General features: G+C 37.8%; 1 protein-coding gene across 1 annotated transcript in view; it reads left to right on the top strand.

The window, feature by feature from the left end:
- TENM2 (teneurin transmembrane protein 2) overlaps window positions 1-6,000 on the top strand; it is a 1,230,113-nt gene that overhangs the window by 452,003 nt on the left and 772,110 nt on the right. The gene's annotated exons all lie outside the window — the stretch shown is intronic.

The raw sequence follows: 6,000 nt of genomic DNA, 5'->3' as shown, positions 1-6,000 counted from the left end.
ATTTTATATATATATATATATATATATATATATATATTACTTTTTATGGTATAAATACATATTTATTAGATTTCATAATATATATACGTTAGACTTTTGCATCTCATGGAAAATAAGACAAATGTGTTTAAGCATAGAGATTCACTCCTATTTCTGAAGTGTGGAATTTTCAGTATGGAAGGACCTCTAGTAGATACACCCCCTCTTATGTTGCAGTAGAGAAAACGGAAGTCCAGGCAGATTGAGTGATTGGCCCCAGGTTGCAAATCCAGCAGAGCCTGATCCAGCCTGGAATTCCCATCTCGCAGCTCGGTCAATCCCGCCCAGCCTCTGCGAGGCATTATAATATCCATAATATCTTATTATAGCATCTACATAGCATCATGTATTCTATTATAGAGATTAATAAGGTACTGTCAGTTTAAAGTCATTTCCGTCCCGCACCTGGAGTTCAGATGTGTGCTGTCTCCCACCACTTGTCCAGCTTTCTCATTTGCTAGAGGTGTGCTTGTTTTTAGATTTTGAATTGAGATGCATACTCAGCTTAAAAACTGTGAAAGATTCTTTTAAAATTTCATTTGCACTGAAGATGCTGAGTGTGAAAGACATAAGTTCATCTCTATCTTAACTTTCCATAGTTCTTAACATAGAGATGATGACCCTGACATGTCACTGATATTTTTAGAACTAATGGCAAAGTGTCTTTTTTTTTTTTCCTTCTGCTGAATACACCACAGACAGCCATAGTGCATTGGGCTGGAGAGTTTCAGCTGTATAACTAAAAATAAATGCCTCTATAAAACACTAGCAAAGACAGCGTCAGTTTCCCTAAACCAACACCAACAACAAAAAATGTGCTTTAACAAAAATCTACTGAATTGCAGTTGGATAAAATCTCTGTTTTGTTTGCCTCCTGGCTGGGCTTTTATGGGACTCCTTTTATTTTAATACCTTTTGTTTTTCAAATCCATCACTTCAGGAATGTGTAATTTGTACAACTCACACTATTAAAATAAACTACAGTTACTCATCCACTCGCAAATAAGTGAAATTGTAAATTCAGCTTCCATTGCAATCCACAAATAAGCAACAGATAAGTTAGCACAATGCACCTTTTGGTAGCAGGAAAGCCTAGACTGAGTGCAATGTTTTGTTACCATAACCTGAAAATTATTTAGGTCCATGGTACTATATTAAGCTCCATGCGTCACTACTGGTATTCTGTTGTTATTTTGGTGGGGAGGGTATAAATTTTTTAGTCCAAATATGTTGTTGTATTTAAAAAAAACTGTTAAGATTTATAGAAATCCAGAAAGTCTTTCTTCTTTCACTTTCCTTTTTGTGATACTTGGAGTCCCTTCAGAGAAACCATTGTTCTTTTTACACGTTTGGAAGAGAACAAAAGAGAGACGTGGCCTCTTTCCTTTACAGGAGCCACATTATATTTCCTTTCTTGAGGTCTGTGGGCTAGATGGCCTCAAGAGACATCCTGCTTCTGGGAGTTTCTTTAGCACGTAACTGTGCACCCAACACACTTTGAAGATTCTCCAAAATGCCTACTGAAGTACACTGTCACTGGAGAATGGTGTGATATCATGATGCTAGTGTGTTTTTTACACTCCAGCAAACTCATCCTTTCTTAGATATTTTATTGAATGCTTATTGAAGATATTATACTGCCCTGAGCCCTGGTTACTCAGCACCATATCATTATAGATAGGCAAGAAATAAAAATTTTACTCTAAATAAATGTGGCATTTGTACCGCATGTGCCTTACGTCTATCTCAAATATAGTATACCACAGTCGGTAGCCAAGGTTTTATGCCACAGAAACAAACACAGGACAAATATGGCACAAAGCATAAGCAAATGTACCACTACTATAAAATATAAATCCTCTCTTCTGATAACATGGTTCTAATTCATGAGTTTTTTGTTTATTTTACCTAAAAGTTAATATTCTTGGTAATTTCAGATACTCATTGCCTACTGATTATGTAGTGTTTTACATTATACTTTTTTTAAAAGATTTTATTTATTTATCTATCAGAGAGAAAGAGGGCACAAGCAGGGGGAGTGGCAGGCAGAGGGAGAAGCAGGCTCCTGCTGAGGAAGGAGCCTGATGTGCGACTCGATCCCAGGACCCTGGGATCATGATCTGAGTGGAAGGCAGACGCTTAACCGACTGAGCCACCCAGGTGTCTCTTTACCTTATACTTGAGACAAATTTAAGCTTAACTGATTTGTGTGACGACTAGTCTGTAAAAAGCAGAAGAGTTGTAAGTTAGTGATAGAAAAAATCTGCATAGCCCCAAAATAGTGGATCCTTGAAAGACAGATACGACAGTCAAGCTTCAGAGCTAACTGGTTGACTACCTTCACAGACGTGCCCACACACATGCACATACACACCTTCCTGGAACTTTCTTTACACTCTGCAGTCCACAGGGTACTGAAATAAGGGATGCAGTGAATTCTTCTGGATCCAAAGGGCTAAAAGTGTGAACATAACGTGCTACTGTTTCATGGACAAGAGAAAACATATAGGAACAGACTGCCTTTTCTAGTTCAATGTCTACAGGACATGGATCCTGAAGCTCGAAACAATCGACGGCAGTTTTCCTTTTCTCAGTTTCACTGTCACTTACTGCAAAATAACCATGCACGCATGCCTCCTAATAATAACAGCAACTAACATTCATTGATCATGTGCTATGTACCAGTCACCTTGACAAGCCCTTCACATGGATAATCCCTCTGTCTCTCTCTCTTTTTTTAGAGGGAGAGAGAGCACACGTGTGATTGCACACCTGCACATATGTGAGCAGGAGGTGAGGGGGTTGGTGGGTGGGAGGGACAGAAGGAGAGAGAGAATCTTAAGCAGGTTGCATGCCCAGCGTGGTGCCTGATGCAGGACTCAGTCTCACAACTCTGAGATCATAACCTGAGCCGAAATCAAGAGTTGGACACAACTGACTGAGCCACCCTGGTGCCCTCACATGGATAATCTTATTTAACTTTGTTCCAGTCATGTAAGATACCACTGTGTTTTCGTCCCCATTTTATTTTTTATTTTTTTGGAAGATTTTATTTATTTATTTGAGAGAGACAGAGATAGTGAGAGAGAGCAGCAGCAGAGAGGAGAGGGAGAAGCCCTGGGATCATGACCTGAGCCAAAGGCAGACAGTTAACCTACTGAGCCACCCAGGCGCCCCTCCCCATTTTATATATAAGGAAAACATAGCTCAGAGATTCAGAGAGACCAGCCCAGTGTCATAAAGATGGCAAAAGACAGAACCAGAATTCTCACCCAAAATTATTATTTCACTCTGGATCATCTTTGCCCATTGTTAAACATCTAGTACTTGCCCAGAGGACAGTGTTTATTTTGAACTCAAAAGTAAGTGAGTATCTTTTTAGTAACATATGTGTATATGAGTACTTTGGATTTTAAAAGACATTTAATTTTGTATGTGGTACATTGGTTTCAACTTCAATTTCTCAAGAGTGTTAGTTATTTGGCTCCTTTCTCAATTATTAGAAGGTTAAAGAACTTGTATTTTGTAAAAGAGAAACATTTAAAGTGTGAATCTAGAATGTTTACTCTGTGGGTAAAGAATAGGCAGATGACTGGAAGCTCTGGGTTTGGATCTCACTGAAATTTTAATTGGAAGGACGAAGATGTACATAAAGTCCCAGGGAGATGCTCCAAGTAGGGTCAGAACTGCTCCAGAGGATTTGATGGCAATTTTTCATCTTCATTGTATGTGGTTTCATTGCTGACACAGAATAATATTTTTTCTTGGGAGTTTTGCTGCTTATCAGGAATGAGTAAAGAGTTAAAGCTATGAGGAAAAGGACAAGTTATCTGCAGAAAAAGTGCCTTAGAGTGACTATGCATTGTTTCTTTTGTCCCTCCCCTAAAGGGATTAGTGCAGTGTTCACCAGGTAAACCCTAATTCCGTCTACAACCTCATATTACTGAAGAGCCTGTCTTTGACAAGTATGTATCCTCTTTCTACAGATGAGTAATAAAGAAGTTAACATCTGTTGCAATCTAATCATCTATCTGGATACACAGTTTTCATAGCAGTTAGAGGGGAGACAAAAAGTAAAATCCTTTAATGATGAATTGCCAGTGTGAGCCTGTATCATGAATACGACATTAGGTATTTTTTTTTAATGTTTCCTGTTATCCAGTATTACTGATAGAAGACTTTGAATTGAACCCATTTTCATTATAACATTAAGGTGAAGAGCCATAAACATGCTCACTGCAGTGAAGGAGACCAAATCATTTACAAGCCTGTTCTGCAAAAATTGAAGACAGACCCTGTCCCTTCACAACAGGCCTGACTGTATTAACTTATAGGAGATTATGGTCATTCACCCTTGTAGGAAAAGATTGGATACATTTCAGCTTTCAAATCCCTTTTATTGGTATTAGCAAGAGACTCATTTCTCTCCAAGTAAATTCTCTGAAAAAAGCATATAACTATGCATTTACTGGAAATGTGCTGNGTATTTTTTTTTAATGTTTCCTGTTATCCAGTATTACTGATAGAAGACTTTGAATTGAACCCATTTTCATTATAACATTAAGGTGAAGAGCCATAAACATGCTCACTGCAGTGAAGGAGACCAAATCATTTACAAGCCTGTTCTGCAAAAATTGAAGACAGACCCTGTCCCTTCACAACAGGCCTGACTGTATTAACTTATAGGAGATTATGGTCATTCACCCTTGTAGGAAAAGATTGGATACATTTCAGCTTTCAAATCCCTTTTATTGGTATTAGCAAGAGACTCATTTCTCTCCAAGTAAATTCTCTGAAAAAAGCATATAACTATGCATTTACTGGAAATGTGCTGGAACTATTCAAATTTAATTTAGATAATCAGCATGCATAGTTCATACAGTGAGTCTAACATATGATCCATAACTTTCCCAATAAAGTGTCTCAAACTTGCCATGTGACATTGATATGGTTACCATGGGAAATATCTTAAAGCCCAGATCCCCCCACATAGTCCACATGGTAAATGTTTATATGGGCATTTATTTAAGCATTCTACATGGCTCTTTTCATGAGGCTGAGTTGTGGAATTAGTGTGGGAACTTACTGAAGGTGAATTTATCTCGTTTTGTTGAACTAAGGAAAAAAAATCAACAGTTCACATTTTCTCCTTCACCCTTTTTGTCCTTTTGTTAAATGAGGAAAAGAGACTGTGAAAGGGAGATGAGTGGACAANTCTTTTCATGAGGCTGAGTTGTGGAATTAGTGTGGGAACTTACTGAAGGTGAATTTATCTCGTTTTGTTGAAATAAGGAAAAAAAAATCAACAGTTCACATTTTCTCCTTCACCCTTTTTGTCCTTTTGTTAAATGAGGAGAAGAGACTGTGAAAGGGAGATGAGTGGACAGNCAGCTTTCAAATCCCTTTTATTGGTATTAGCAAGAGACTCATTTCTCTCCAAGTAAATTCTCTGAAAAAAGCATATAACTATGCATTTACTGGAAATGTGCTGGAACTATTCAAATTTAATTTAGATAATCAGCATGCATAGTTCATACAGTGAGTCTAACATATGATCCATAACTTTCCCAATAAAGTGTCTCAAACTTGCCATGTGACATTGATATGGTTACCATGGGAAATATCTTAAAGCCCAGATCCCCCCACATAGTCCACATGGTAAATGTTTATATGGGCATTTATTTAAGCATTCTACATGGCTCTTTTCATGAGGCTGAGTTGTGGAATTAGTGTGGGAACTTACTGAAGGTGAATTTATCTCGTTTTGTTGAACTAAGGAAAAAAAATCAACAGTTCACATTTTCTCCTTCACCCTTTTTGTCCTTTTGTTAAATGAGGAAAAGAGACTGTGAAAGGGAGATGAGTGGACAAAACTCCTATCTTGCACCATGTGCTTGCTCAACAGTCTGCATGATTTTACTTGAACTTCACAACCACCCCACGAAAGTGTTATTATTCTGA

Source organism: Ailuropoda melanoleuca, chromosome 3, assembly GCF_002007445.2.
Source record: "Ailuropoda melanoleuca isolate Jingjing chromosome 3, ASM200744v2, whole genome shotgun sequence".
In the NCBI taxonomy this organism is placed as follows: domain Eukaryota; kingdom Metazoa; phylum Chordata; class Mammalia; order Carnivora; family Ursidae; genus Ailuropoda; species Ailuropoda melanoleuca.
Note: the sequence above shows the minus strand (reverse complement) of the source record. Positions and strands in the feature narration are given on the sequence as shown.